The sequence below is a fragment of the Lepisosteus platostomus genome, chromosome 10 (genome assembly GCF_059453375.1).
Source record: "Lepisosteus platostomus isolate fLepPlt1 chromosome 10, fLepPlt1.hap1, whole genome shotgun sequence".
NCBI lineage: Eukaryota > Metazoa > Chordata > Actinopteri > Semionotiformes > Lepisosteidae > Lepisosteus > Lepisosteus platostomus.
Window position 1 is genome coordinate 964,687 of NC_142620.1, and position 15,794 is coordinate 980,480.

Here is a 15,794-nt window from a genome sequence, read left to right on the forward strand (position 1 = left end):
ATGACGGTGATTAGATACAGCTGTGTGAGACTGACTTGTCACTATTTTCCTTCCCAAACTTCAGTTAATAACTTCCATTTAGGGCAACATTTGTAAATGGCTAATATATTGTTTTATTGAAACCAGTTGCAGACCTAACAGATAATAACCTAAAACACCAAAATTTAAAAGAAACCGTAAAAGATTAATGTAATAAATTCTTTAATATGTCAAAAGATTTTTTTTTTTAGAAATTGGGGTTTTAATGTACAGATAAAAATAGTATTTGCTCTTATAAGTTCTGTTTAGCACCCATTAGAGTATACTGTTTGCAAATGCATGTTGGAAAAAAGGAATTTTGAGATTCCAGTAATCTTTGGATGTGCAAAATAACCATGACTGTCAGCATTTGAAAACATCACAGCTCTTTTTCAGTGCATTAAAGTCATTGCAAACACCCGTTATTTTCTTAGTCATTTTCAGAATGACAGTTGAGATCATACTGTATGTATATTTTAAAAACTAGACATTGTCAGGACTAAATATGGTTATGTAAGCTACTTATGCCTGTTAGATATCCCATTTAGGAAAAATGTGAAAGTCCACATTCAGGAAGCAGTTAAAAAAGTTCAAACATTTCTTGATTAGAAAGAAAGAAAAAAAGATAATTGCTTCTGACAGAGTGGCTGTTTTCATTAGGCATGTAATTTATTTATTATAAAATCAGAGGGTTTATGTTATGCATACAACAAAGCACTAACTTATAAAATGCTTAACAAACAAAGTCATCAGCAGGAGACTGGGTTATGCATAATGAATGCCATCAAATCAAAATCACACAGCAGTGATGATTGAGCAGCTTCTGCTATATTACTAAAAACTGAAAAAGCAGAAAGCAGTTAGGAGCACTCAGCAAGATCAGCGAAATTTAATCTGCATTGTCTCTTGTGAATGGACACTGCCCAGTTCCACAGACATTTTCTAGCACATGACATCTTCTCATATTTTGCCAGAATCTATTGAAGACATTCAGTGTTTAATATTATTGTATTATTAGTCATTTTAAATAAACCAGTAAATGTAGTTAGGCATACCTCATCATGAAAATAGCTTTCATTACCTTCACACCACACTGTCGTCTGCAGTTTCACCATCTGAGCACAAAGACACTAAGTCATAACGAAGTGAGAGAATTATTCAGATTTTATTAAAGTAATTTAGCAGTTCATTGTGCTCATTCTGCTGCACACTTTCTTATTGTTCCACTCACTGTTCCCTCAAAAACAATTGGTAGTGTAATAAGCACAATACAGAACCTCCTAAACACTTTTTCTCTCTTTTGTATCAAAATGTCCTTCATCCACATCATATTATGTTTTTTGCACATATCTCTATTTTTACATGAAACAGCTGCACCACAAAATAATCAATAGTTTCCATTTGTTTCTACAAGTCTTTATCGCCTGTGATAGACTGAATGTTATTCTATGAAAATACATTTTTTCCACTCACCTTACTCTAGTATCGCACACAGTGACAACATCCATTCTTCGTACAATTACCATTTATGCCCTTTATCTCATGAGAAGCTACAGGCCTTTTCACTGGTACCATGCAAATCAGTTCAATTGCAGAAAGACACTTCAGAGCATCAGGTTTATCGTTTGTGAAGCAGATTTCTTCCACACTTTCTTTACTGTAAAATGTAATTTATTTTCAGGTTTTGTTTCCCAGGGAGGTTAACAAGCTACAGTATGGTGTTTATATTAGAGGTTACCTGTGTATTTGAGTAGTTTAATACTTCTGATACCAGTATCGATAGGGTTTCATCATTAGATCTGAACAGACCTATTATAACAAAGATGTCTTATAAAATAATCATCTTTATTGTATATATCATATGGTATAGCTTTTTATTTGACATTTATGCACTTGAGTTAGGAATTCATGTGTCACTCTTTTTAAAGTCCAGTTAAGCTGTCAAAGAAACATTAAAAAAGCACATTTCTTGGTCATGAGTTCACTGCTGTCTGTTTGTCATCAACTACTAATTATTGGACTGATCACTCCAGATACAATTATCTCTCAATATTATCAAGTAGTATGCCTGTGTTTTCTGGAATTCATGCATACTTAGCTATGGCTTAATTTAATTCTGATGCAAAGTAAACTAGGTTATTAACAAAAACTAAGTGGAACTACTGTATATTTTGTGTATTTTTTCATTAAGATGGTTTAAAATGTCCACAGATTTCTATAAACACAAAATGAGATTCAGAAAGAATTGCTTGGGTTTAGAAAATCTAAAGTGTTTGAAATATTTGTGAAAATCACTTTGTTGGCCTGTCAATATCCTACTTAAGCTGGTGCAGTTACATGTTATATACAGTATAAGCTTTTACTTTATTGAAGGGTATCTGTCTCAAAAGAAACCACTCACTAGAAAACATGCATCAAGCAATTCATTGCGACAGGTAAGAATATAAACGTCAAGCTGACAATCAATTTGGTGTGAAACTGTCTCACACACACAATTTATCTACGGTCTTGATTTCAGCTTCCATTTGTAAATATGTCTTTCAGCTCAGCTCTGCATCTGTCTTAATCAATGAGAGCTATTGCCAACGGCTCCAGACAGGGTGTCTGTGAAGCCCAGAGTGACTTTCAGTCTGCTCTGAGGTTACAACAAGACCTTCCCTAGTAGCAGATTCCCAACTGAAATCATTTGGTAGGCTCTTCTTCTCACTGGGTTATTTTCAAATTTAAATAGTTTTTCATACATTTCTTATCTAATTCTGAAAATGTAAATTCCTCTGTAAAATAAATTGAATTTATATAGAAATTGAGGAATCAGGATTTAGTGTGAAACCTCATCTATAAGTTGCCAATTGTACTAATTAGTTCAAGCAATGAATTTCCTATAGTTCATGTGGGTAGCTGCATCAGCATGCTTAGTCTGCAAAGTAATACAGTAGGTTTATTCCATGCTGAAAAGAGAAGAGAGAAAATGTTTCAGCTGTAAAGCCTCCTTCAGGTGTGAGCCAGGTCACAAAAGTTGTGTTTTCTCTCTTCTCTTTTCAGCATGGAATAAACCTATAACTTGTTCCTTTGCATGAATTTCCTATGTCAGCCTTATTTATATTCATCTCTGAACTTGTTGAAAGAGCCCTTCACTGCTTTGCATTTTTTTCCAGCTTCTTGTGTCTTTCCTCAGTGGGCATGAAGAAGGCCCTATAGTAAGCATATAGCAAGACACACAGTACAGTGCACACTGTTATGCTTTTGTCCTCGATCACCTTTAAATTGAAAAGTTGATTTATAACTTATGAACATATGCAATTAGTGTACAAGAGCAGGTAATGAGCAATTGGCAATTTAAGTATTTCTGACTTTAATCATGAACAAAACCATGTATTTAATAAATTCACTGCATATAACTGGCAAGGAACAAATTTCCCTTTGTACTGCATGCCAGTTTTGCAAGTATTTTAGATCTATCATGAGTGGTATGAGAAACCAACTGAGAAGGAAAGAACGTGTTAAGATAAATGTCTCTTCACAAGGCTTAGTAGTTACTCACATTGCTGCTGGCATTTTAATAAAACAGCAAAGCTGGTGGCCAGAATTGCATGAGGAGATACCCTGCAGGCATAGACCGGTGAGCTCAGTGGGAGCCTGAAGTAAGAGATCACGCAGGGCTAATTATGAAGTCATACATGCTGCTGCAACTGTCATTCCCTGCAGTGTTCAAATATCTGGAAAATCACAGTACAATGATGACAAAATCAAGAACTAGCTGATCGTTTTTTAGAAGAATGACTAAGCACAGTTTGATAAACCAATGAAAGCCACTCATTGCTCACTTTACTGCAGTATACTGGATTATAATGCATGAATGAGCACAAATAGCTGTTCTCTAACATTTAAAATCTATGGGCAGTTTCCTAAGATTACTGTTTATTTAAACCACAGTTTATATCGTGCATCCATGTGTCTATACTGAAAAGATAAAAAATCAATTGCAGAATATCTGATTCCCACCTTGCAGCCTACAGTAGCTCAACCCACCGCTGCTCTGTGGAATAATTTTATTCTGTTATTGTGGGGTACTTTTGTGGAAAAATGTCCCTACTATAATACAGGTACTGTATGATATATACTTTTTCATGTATGATATAAATTCGATGTCAGCTAATTGCCAAATTTCATCATACCTAATTTAAGATATATCCAGAGCTTTGCAGAGCTCAAGCACAAGCTGTCTCTGAAATGCTCATGGCAGTAACTGATGCAGGAAGCAATAAATTGTAATCCTCCCTGTAGTGCAAATCACAATACTGTGAATGCATTGTGCTTCCTGCCCTAATGGGTAATAATATCAAATGAACCAAACCTCTTTATATTTGTATTACAAGCATATATCTTATTGTTTAATGAGAAGGTGTGTATAGTTATTTTTCCTCCATTTACCTTTTAGAAAAGACACAGGTACAACTTAGCTTTTGGGATGCAAAGAATCAATAAAATTAGTTATTTTCTTAAAATAGCAGCACTACAAAAGTACAAAGAAGATTAAACTTCACTGAAGAAATATCACTTCAAAGGTTTTGTCTGTCTACTTCTTATATAATTGAATATGCAAACAGAACATTTACCATAATTTGCAAGTTTTAATCTAAAATGGTTTCAGAGACAACACAATGTTTAAATTCCTGGAATGTTGCAAGATGCACTGGACTCAGATGTTGCTATCTGTCATCCAACAGTCATTAATTACAACTTATTGTTGTAATCATTATTTTCTGAAATCACTGTTTAAGTCATTTCAACTGAACCCTTCTGTTTACATAATACCTAGAGATATAATCACAGCCAATGTATATCTCTTTAAATCAAATTAATACAGTAATGTTGCCAGGACCATACATTTATCTTTTATTGGGCTTGTAGATATATATATTATTTATATGACTTATAAGACTCTCTCTCTCTCTTTTATTGTCCTCCTATAGCAGATTTAGAACAAATGACCACACAACTGAGTGTTACCAAATACCATACTGAGAGCAATAATTACTGAAATGAGGCTTAATCAATTATGAAGCTAAATAGAAAACCAGAAGACAAAATGTGAAACTGATAGCCTTATTTGTTTTCCTTCTTCCAGAAATATAGATTGAGAAGATTATGTTTTTGTGAAAATCCTATAGGAAACATTATAAAGTATATAGACAGTTTAGTTTCATGAAAACTTAGACTGTTGGGAAGGGGTGTAGCCACAGGTGGGCCTGATTGATCCTAAGCTTACCCAATCAGTCCAAAGTAATTTAAGATTTTTTTTCCTGGTTTGCGTTACATGATTTACTTTTTAATGTTACGTGTTTGATTTTTTCATCGTATGTAACTGGCTATTTGAGCGCTGTATCTGTTGTGCCCAATTAAAAAAAATTATGTAAATGCAGTGGGAAAGTGCATGCGTAGCCTAATTGGCTATCGTTGACGTCAGACACTCTTAGAGCTATCTAGCGCTAGGTTTTTGGTTTATTAGCCAACATGGCAAAACAAATGCATATATCTACGTTTTTCAAAATGCCGCGTGTAGATGACCAGACCAGTCCCGAAACAAATAACACACATGAGATGCTACAGGCATCTTGGGTTTTAATGAGTACAGCCTGGCTTCCGGAATACAAGACTTTCTGGAACACAAGCGGCAATGCACGTGTTTGCTTGAAGCAGCTCGATACATGCTTGACCTGCAGGAGTTGAGCATGAAGAGGTTCTAAACTTTTTCCTGTAAACAAATTACAAGTTTTGGAATGCATGAATAACATTAAAAGGTATAGACGGGTAGATGCGGGTGGGCATTTTACAGATAACTTTTCATATCGCCTCTAAATACCCTGCAGTATTTGTGAACGACATTTACACAGCTAAAATACATCCAATGTATTTGACGCTTTTATTAGCAGATCATTCTTGCAATTAAAGGTACGATGAATTGGTTAGCACTGTAATGCGACTATACCAAGTGTTAAGTCTTGTGGGAATTAAGTCACGAATTTTTAAATTGTCTTCCAAAGTGTCTTCTGGCATTGAAAACAGAATACTAATTTCGTGGGTTTCATACAAGTTTAAAACCATCATGAAGGATCAAACAAGATCTTCAAAACTTAATATTTTAATACCTTCGCAGTTTTTATTCTCATGGCGCCTCACTCGATGTTACCCTTGGGGGGATGCATTTACTGCAACCTCTGAAACCCATACGTGCGTGCATAGTCTTCTGGTATGTTATGCAAAGTCCGCTGAATATTTAAAGGAAAGATAAATGCCTTTATTTACCTGCATGGTATTTTAAATACAATATATCGGACGGAATTTGAATCTTGCGTTTTGCGTTGTGTTCATTGTGTTTTGCAATGAAATACAGTAGTAACTTCAGAGTAACTCATAAAACTACTGAACAAAATAAAAGCAGGTAAACAAAATACTTACAACTGTTACAAGCTACAAGTGAAAATGAGCTCACATGAGCTCATACAAGTCCCCATATGAGAGACCTTTATGTGTGTGTCAGCTGTGGCACAGTAGCGTCCAGCAGCCTAGGTAATTGTTGCTTAACCTGTGTGTGTGAGAGAGAGAGACAGTATGTATTAAGGTTCCGCTAATTCTGCTGTTTGATTATACCGCTTGAGGATTGGATTGTAAATCGGAGGGGTGCCCTTATACTGGCAGGACGGTCAGTTAGAGCCCGGGCCACCCACTTTTACACAGGGTTAAAAATCCACTCAAAAATCAATTCCTGGCTACGCCCCCGCTGTGTTTTGCTGGGTAAAAAGCAGTAAAGCATGAATGATAAATAAAAAATTGACAAAATGGACTCAATATACAGTATTAAACATCTTAATATTATATTAGTGTATTATATTTAGGTAAAGTTTAGGTAGAAAAACTAGCAAAATTACAGGTATATCATATTTAGATTTTCTTATTTGGAAACAAACATCTCACCAAAGGTAAGGCGAAATAAATGATTATTGAAAAACTAATAGAAAATAATTAAACCATAACATGACAATTGTGTTTTTCATATTTTTTTAAATTAAGTTCAGGAGTTAAATCTTTACACAGCACTCAGATCCATACAAGTCACTGTACAGGCTATGAGTGTTTTTATTGAGTGTTGAGTTTGACGATTTACGATAGAATGTTTACTGTATGTATCACATTTGGCTCAAGTTTCCGAGTTCATCCCTTTGTTCTTTGAGTTCTGAAACTGGAACTGAAAGAATCTCTGAGGATTTGTGAATTGAGTTGTGCGATTCGCTGTAATGATTCGGTCAAACGTAATGAGTCATTTGGGAAGGGCACACTTCTTTGTTCCAGCATGATCTATGGCAATATAAAGCTGTTACTTCCTAGACTGTTGCACAGCCTAGAATGTTTTGTGCACAGGGCCTTCGAGGATACTAACTGTCTACCCATGCATGTGAAGCTTAGTCCTTGACTGCCTGAAATTCTCAGATTGGAAAAATTAAAAGATTGACGAGCAAATCTTATTGCTCATTCTATGTTGGCAACTGTGTATGCCTTAGTGGTGGTACAGTAGCATCATGTTAGACTGTGAAGTATCATCAATGAGTATTTTAGGAGTTCCAACACAATCCCTTTCATGTCTGAACTGTTGTTTCAGACCTGTTCCTCTCCTCAGCCCCAATAACACTGAGCTCAGTTAAAAGAAAAAGAAAAATGTATTTAGCAACGTTTGATTTGATTTTGAAGTCATTGTTGCTTATTTTGGGTCTTTGCAGCATGCTTGAAGAATACATTTGTTTCATCTGTTGAGCTACACAGTTTGAATACTGTGCTTTTAAAGAATTGTAAAAAAAAAAGGTTAATGTGAGGACAAACAATTTTTGTGCTTTCAGGTACCATCCATCTATTTTCTGTTTTCCTGGTGCTGTTCACTGCATCAGCATGTTGAGTAGGGAGGGCTGGGCAGATTGCTAATTGTTCCCAGGCCAGCAGAAAGATATAGTCTCTCCATCATTCCTGGGGTCAGCCTTGAGGTCTCTGTCCAGTGCCATGTACTTGGCAGGCCTCCAGCAGTTTCTCACCCTCACAGGGAGCAGGTTCAATAGCCCTGTGATAAAAGCTTATTTAGCCATGTTAACCATGACTTTGTCCCTTAGGTCTGTGTTTCTCTGGAAAACCGTTCCAAAGACAGTTTTCCAGGAAGAGGGATGAACCATGTGTGTAACATGGGACAAAAGGTAGTATTTTCATTACATTGTACATACTGTAGCTGTCCTATGAACAGTTGCTCCTAGCATTTTATAAAAATCATTAGCCACAGTATGGCTTGCTCCAAGAAACACACCCTTGAGGCATATATTAATTAGAAATATAGAAAAAAAGATGTGTGAAAAAACAAGAAATGTGCGATCAAACAATATCGACCCTAGCCTGCCTCAGCCTGTCATAGGCAATATAGTATGTGTCCTTTCAATAAATATTGTTTTTAAAGCTGTATTTTCAATATGTGTGGCCATATTTGTATTAAAACTTTAGACTTTCGTGTTGCACTTTAGAGCCTTCAGAATGCTATATTATAGCATGCATGAATAAATACTCCTATCAGAAAGGAGATAATTTTTTCTATTTTTGGAATAGATTCATAATCAGCTTTCACCATTTGCATTATATGTCTGAACTGGTTAATAGGAAAAAGGGCTGAAGACAGCAAGAGAGTTTATTTGTGTGTCAAAAATCAATAAAAACCTATTGTTCTTCAGCAATTGTTTGTGTTCTTTCTCATTATTTGTTTAAATTCACAATTAAAAGGATAGAATGGTCAAATTAGTTTCCTGTACCTGACGACTAACACACAAAAGTTAAGGTACAATATAATAATAAATATTAGCAAAGCTATTCTACATACCTTAATGGACTGATAATATATAGATTACCTTATTTTTTAATTATACATTCATTTTAATTTTTAAATCCCAGCCTTTTAGCATTGCGTTTCTTTTGATACCCTGATCAGTATCATCCATCTATATTTTCAAGATGTCATTCATTTCTACAATCACATTGTCAGTGTGGTGTTTGCATAGCTTTTAGATGTACAATAGTATCAGGAATAATATTACTAAGGTACTGATTTCCTTCACACTCAAAAATGTCTCCACACATACTATAGGGGCTGTGCGATAGATTACAGCAAAATGTGACTGACATGCGTCTGAGATTTATCATGACTCAGTTCTTCTTTCTTGTTATGTTTCTAGGTCAAACATAATCTTTACTTTTTTTTTCTTTTAAGTTGTACTATGTACAGTGTGCTTTTTCCCTGTTACAGCAAATAATCTGTCACACTGAGTTGTCAGTTAATGTGTCAGTACATTGGTCCATTTCTGTTTGTTTTTATATATTATTCTCTCCTTGTCAGTAAAAATCAGGCCCTTTCACAGCTGCTGTGCAAAGAGATAAAGTAAAGGCAGACTGAACAGAGACAAATTAGGTCAGAATTCCCATTACGGCATATGTAACACTTAATTCATTTTAAAAACTATACAGTGTATAATACATTCTCTGACTGATATCCGCAGCCTACTATATGTCAATACTGTACATTGCACTGTCTTCACGCTTCTCTCTCACTGTTGGGTTGTATCTTACTGTAGTTAGAGCATACAGTATACATGTATACACTTGGGATTGTATCTTCATATTGATTAAACTGCTAATAGAGCAACAGCTTCGTTTAACTAGGCAGCTAAACTTCAAGAGTTTGCACTTTAGTGTCTTTCAATACCACTTTTTATTATTAGTAATGAATTCAGTTACATATCAGATCAATACAAAATATAAATCTACAAGCTGTCAGTTAAATTATAATTCATTTATAAATATAGTTACTTGATTTGGACAATTAATTGTCTGAATTTCTTTCACTGTCGTGAATAACTGTCACGAATATAAAGTAAAAAAATACCTTAAACCGCTTGCCACTGGAATTACGTAACTAAATAATACAATCAGAAACATCAAAGAGTGGGTGTGCTGGAAACTCACGGCCTGTTTTGTAGCAGAAAATGTATTCTTTTCATTTCTTACTTTATTTCACAAATTAATTTACGTGTGTATCTTTTTCTCCTATTAGCTTTTTTGTCAATGTGTAATTAAGCAAGTCTGCATCTTTCATATCTGTGACCTAGTTTTAGGGAAATGAAAATAATTGGAAGAGTCTGTAAACCCCTTCAACAGTGTGGAAAGAACTCATTCAAGGGGAACAATGACACATCATTGCCTGTATGATTTTATTCCCCACATTCAAGACAAGATGTGGTGAAATAGTCTGGAAATGCAAGCCCATAAGTGATTCTTCATTTCACATCTTATCATGCCATAACAAGTAGTGCTTTCAATCTGAGCAAAGGATTAGACTTAGTCTAAAATTTAGTTTAAACATGCAAAATATTCAGACATCTGTATATTTATCCTGATGTTTGTCATCGTCCATAAAAAATCAATCAGTATAACATGTTCAGTTTTTCTTTCTAAAGATTTCTAAATTTGTCGTGCTTAGACAGTGACTCACTCCACATCTTCAGAATCAGTGATATACTGTAGTGTATAAATCAATAGACACTTTGAGTTCAGATGCAGTTCAGTAAGTTTGTTTGTTAAATTGCATTCTTATCAAACATCATCAAGCAACCACTATTGTATACTTATTGACTAATATAAACTGTTCTGTTTAAAATGTTAATTTTGTTACCATACCCAAAAGATGATACACAGATATCTGGTCCCACAAGAAGAAGAAAAGCAAAAGTACAGTTTCCAATTCCTGTTCTAGATGACTGGATTAAATTTAAGAAAGGTTTAAAAAGTTTACCAAAATTTGGTAAAAAGAAGAGAAACATCTGAAGGTCTCACAGAAACAAGAACAGAATTAGAAGGAATTATTTTCTACCCCTAATCCTTGAACAAACACATGAAAAGGGGGACCCTACTTTGTCAGAAAATGGACTTGATGACAGAAGGGAGGAAGGTTTGATCCTTATCTCTCCTACTTCCACTTGTATATCCATACATATCTCTCCTGCTGGACTCCCCCTCGTACATTTCTCTCACACCCCTTCTGTCTCCTTATCTACACCCTTGTAGCAGCTCCCTGGCTCATTCCTCATCACAGTGAGGGGGATCGATCAGCCTCATCCTTACACTCAGGCTTCCGCTTTATCAGCTAGATGAGTTGCACAGAAAATTGCTAATACATTCGTCCTTCTATCACATTAAGTTAACCAAACTGTTGAATTTCCAGTTGGAGTTTTAATGAATGTTTCAAAAACATCTGTTCAATCTTATAAGGTTAATGATGGTAACCCATCATAGAAAAAAAACACAACACAAATTCCATTTCCTATATTTCCGAATCATAATCCTATGAATTTCCAATTTCATAAATGGTTAATTTCGGAAAAGGTATCTAATTCTCCATTATAAATTTTCATTTATAACATGCTTCTGTACACTGTATCATAAAATCCTTGCAAGACAATTGAATGTGGGGTTAGGAAAACCCAAGGAGGTATCTTAACAGTCCCACCCTGGGCATTCATCCCATTGTCCATGCTGAAGGAGCTTTAGAAATTCCGTTCACATGAGTTTTTGTTGTATTGAGATAATTTCCAATAAACACAAAAAAAATAATTTGTTTCTGTTTTTTTTCTTGAAGCCCTCTAGTTAAGTACCCATGCCTCTAAATCATTTGTATAAAAAATATTTTAAAAATATAATTTTAAGTCACTCTTTAAACAGAAAGGAAAAATACACAGCCTAATTTAACTGTACAGTATTAATTTTAAATTACATTGTCTCTTCTTAAGAATTTAGCAAAGCTTTAAGTTTCTAATTCATTACATTAAACACACAGTCTTTTTTTCCTCTAGCAATGGGCCCTTCTGTAACTGTTAATACTCCAGGAGTTAATTATAACTGTTATAGATTCAGTTTATACTACCCAGCACTGAACAATGGATGTTTTATTTTTCTGCATACTAAAATAATAAGAACTTTGTGGAATTTAGTAGGTGTGGTCCTTAAATAATATACACAAAGCTGCAAATGAACTAATACAGCTCATCAGTCTGGTTTATGTATTATTCAGTGAGTGGCTGTGTTCACTATAATGGAATTTATTTATAAGGCAGCCAATGCAGGATTGCTTGTATGCTTGGAATAACCTTTCATGGCAGCTTGACATCAATCAGCACGTTAGAAGAACAAGGGTATGCACTTCAGCTGGCCATGTAATGTTCCTCCTGAAGGCGATGCACCTCTTGAGCCTTGACAATCACCACCACCATTCTGAAGGATATTCAATATGTGTTTCTCGGTGAGCATCCAGTAATTGTTTAAAGGATGGCCATGGGGGGCTGACTTACAAAACATATTAAGGTGATCCTTGAAAAAGATAAACTGTTTGATGTTCATCATTTAAACCATTACTCACTTCATGAAAGTATGTGGTCACACTGTTCTGAACATGCAGGTATCTGAAGATTTCCCTTCGCTCAGTAGTTGCCTTTGTATTAAAAATATTCTTATTTAATTAAACACTACTTTTCTGTCTATAAGGACAAGTTTGCTGAGCTATGTACAGTAGTGCCAAATGTACATACAGTACCATTGATCAATTTTCTAACATGGCACAGTACAAAGAATTTCATCTGATTTTTCTTTGAGAGCATAACAACATACTAAAAGTTGCAAAAGACATGAGGCCATTTTATTAGCCTTTTAAAAAGTTCAGCAATGGGAAGCCTATTGCATATGCTCTCAGCTCTTTATGGGTACAAGTGTTTCCTGTTCCTCAACCTGCACGGATCCTCATTTAGGTCCAAATTCAGGCCCTGTGTCTTTGTTTCACTGCTAAGTTACCCCAGGGTTGAATCTGTCTACACCCCTAAGAATTTAACATAACTAGATCAAACCTCATATCAATCCCCTTTATTCCTGACTGAAGCAGTATACAGTAGCTCTTCCAACCAGTCCACTGAGACAAGGAAACATTCTTTGTTGTGATTCTTTGTAATTTTTATAAAGTTATAATATCTTTTTTGTTTGGTATATTAACTAAAACTGAGCAAAATATTCTGTGTGCAGTGTGCAGTGTGTTGTAAAGCTTGTGCCTAACTGTCTGAGATTTAAATACCACAGTTTTTGTGATAAACAGTGGAAGATCTCTACTAACGGTAGCATGAATCTGGAGACCTTTGCACATAAACTCTCCTTTAACACAGAGACAGAACAGAGGTGCAGGCTTGATTCACACTTTGCTTAGTGAACAAAAACATAAGGGTTTCTCAAAATAAAGAGGTCTATCCCTGAATATCCAACACAAATTCTTCTTCCCTAATACCACACCCTTATATACACATATACCCATGTGAAAATGCACCCAATCCAAACACCTCAAGTTACTCAATAATGGAATTAGCATGTAAGTGTAAGGAGCTCATATCAGGTGTTTCAGGTATTTTTGGCTGCCTCCAGTGGCAGGTCCTTCATCACTTCAGTCTTTTCATGGGAACACCTGTTGTTTTCTTATTGTTTCTCCACATTGTCTTGTTGTGGACATGGAAGAATCTACATAAACACCTTGTTCCCTCCAGCGTGTAGCTTCCTGCAGCTCTAAATTACCCATCAGTCTTTGCAGTCATTTTGTAATGCCTTTTCTTTTATTTTTCTTTGTTACTCTCCCCAGTTTGTATTATCAAGACATTTAACTAACTTTTGTACTGTACCAGGATCTAAATGAGTGATATGGGTCAGGAAGAGCTACTGGACCAAAACACTGCACTGTGCAGTAAACCACAGCATCCATCTGTCCAGTTAGAGGTCTGCGCCTTTAGGTGACAACATTTTCCTGCTCATTATCCAGTTCTCAGTCCATGTTTTCAGGCAATGCGAAATATGTTATGCATGATTATAGGTCCCATTCTATACTTAATATCCTTTACAATAAGCAAAATATTTTGTTAATTTTTGAAGGAAGGAACTTTAGGACATTAAGTGCATACAGGCTGCTAGATCTATTGGCTTTTTTCCACAAGACAGTTAAGCCCCTTTTGCAATAAAACCATGTTGTTTAAGGGATACAATTCGCAAAAGAAAGCCTTCTTTATTATGCAGCAGAAAGGCCACAAAAAAAAAACTATGAAAAGGGTCAAAGTTCACTCAGTCTAGTGCACCTCTGTTGAATATTTCTCCTCATGATGTCATGATAGAATGCTTCACCACAACATATTCAACACAAGTCTTGGTAATGAGCGATGCGACCCCACAATATATCGTTTTTGGAAAGAATATAAGCAAGATTACAGATAAGAAGAGGCCATTCTGCCTTAACCAGCCTGTTTGCTCATTAGTACGGTGCTAATTGAGGATCTAATCCAGCCTTTTTTTGAAAGAATGCAGGGAATCAACTTCAGCATCATGGCTGTTTGCTTTTACTTGACTCCAAAAAACAGGAAATGCTTCATGAATTTCTGTATCATACTCGCGCAGGGGCTAATGCTAATCTTCTTTGCATCCTCTCTAGTTCAAGTATATGTGCTTCCACAACAAGCAAGGTTTGGCTTAAAAAAACCTACACTTAACTAACAGGTCTATTCTGGTGCATTTCCGAATGTCTTTCAACAATGTTTGATTCAGGCCTTGAGATTTCCAATTTAATCTAATTTAATTTAAACTTCTCAAAGGTGTCAGACATTCAAATATGCTGATACCAGCTACTTTACAGATTTACAGAAATGATCTGGCTGCACAATAGGTTTTGCACATGAATTACACCAGTAAATTAAATAATGGGGATATAACAAAATGCTACTTTTTAAAAGTATGAATAAAATTACTTTATTATTATTTTTCATAGAAGGTACAGCTGCTCTTTCAAATGTTGCTGTGGGGTATTAAATGGCATCATGTGATCTGGATCTCATTAAGCCTCATGCACAAGGCTCCTCCCATTAAAATCAGTCACTGGTTTGAATATGCTTATCCAAGGGGTCCAGAACCTTTTACTGCAGCATCTTGATCTTTAGAGACTTTAGAGCTGTGTCAGCGTGCCTAGGCTGCAAATGAACAGGTAAAAGTTTATTCCATGTGAAAAATGTAAAGAGACACAACGATTCAGCTGTGGAGTCTTTTTCAGGGTAGGAAGGCTCCTTACACCTGAAAAAGGCCACACAGCCGAAATGTTGTGTCTCTTTACTTTTCCTTTCAGCAAGGCATAAACCTTTACCTGTTTTTTTAGAGACTTCCCATCTCACTAACAGCAAGACCCTGTTTTGCTCAACTCCTGTAATAATGAGAAGATCAGACTTCAAAGCCACACTGTTGCTGGCATTTCCCATCTAAATAGTACTGCAAGCAAACAGATATACCGTAGGCAATTATTAATTAAACCAGTATATAAAAAATTTTGCAAAGTATGTGAATTCTTTTCTCTAGGCAAACACATAACATTTTTGTGGAGACAACATTTTACACTTGACTTATAAAATAATTTTGGTTGGGTTCTTCTTCTCTATAGAATAGATTGCCACTGAAGGAGAGATATGATGATCTATCAACCCTTAAGGTATCTGATTTTTCCAAAACTACAAAATGATAGGACTTTATTTTTTTCACTTTCTCATTTATTTATTCTGACAAAATTTGTGTAGAATGAAGAGCCAAAAATAAAAAAAATGCAAGAAAGTACAGATGTTATATTGTTATTTTTACATGTACCT

At 35.3% G+C, this 15,794-nt stretch overlaps 1 non-coding gene across 1 annotated transcript; it reads right to left on the bottom strand.

Annotated features, from left to right (window-relative positions):
* Positions 1 to 14,520: 14,520 nt before the first annotated feature.
* On the bottom strand, positions 14,521 to 14,629 carry LOC148652987 (U6 spliceosomal RNA). Its single transcript, XR_015925011.1, has one exon. It is a non-coding gene; the product is annotated as a U6 spliceosomal RNA (small nuclear RNA).
* Between the last annotated feature and the right edge of the window lie 1,165 nt (positions 14,630 to 15,794).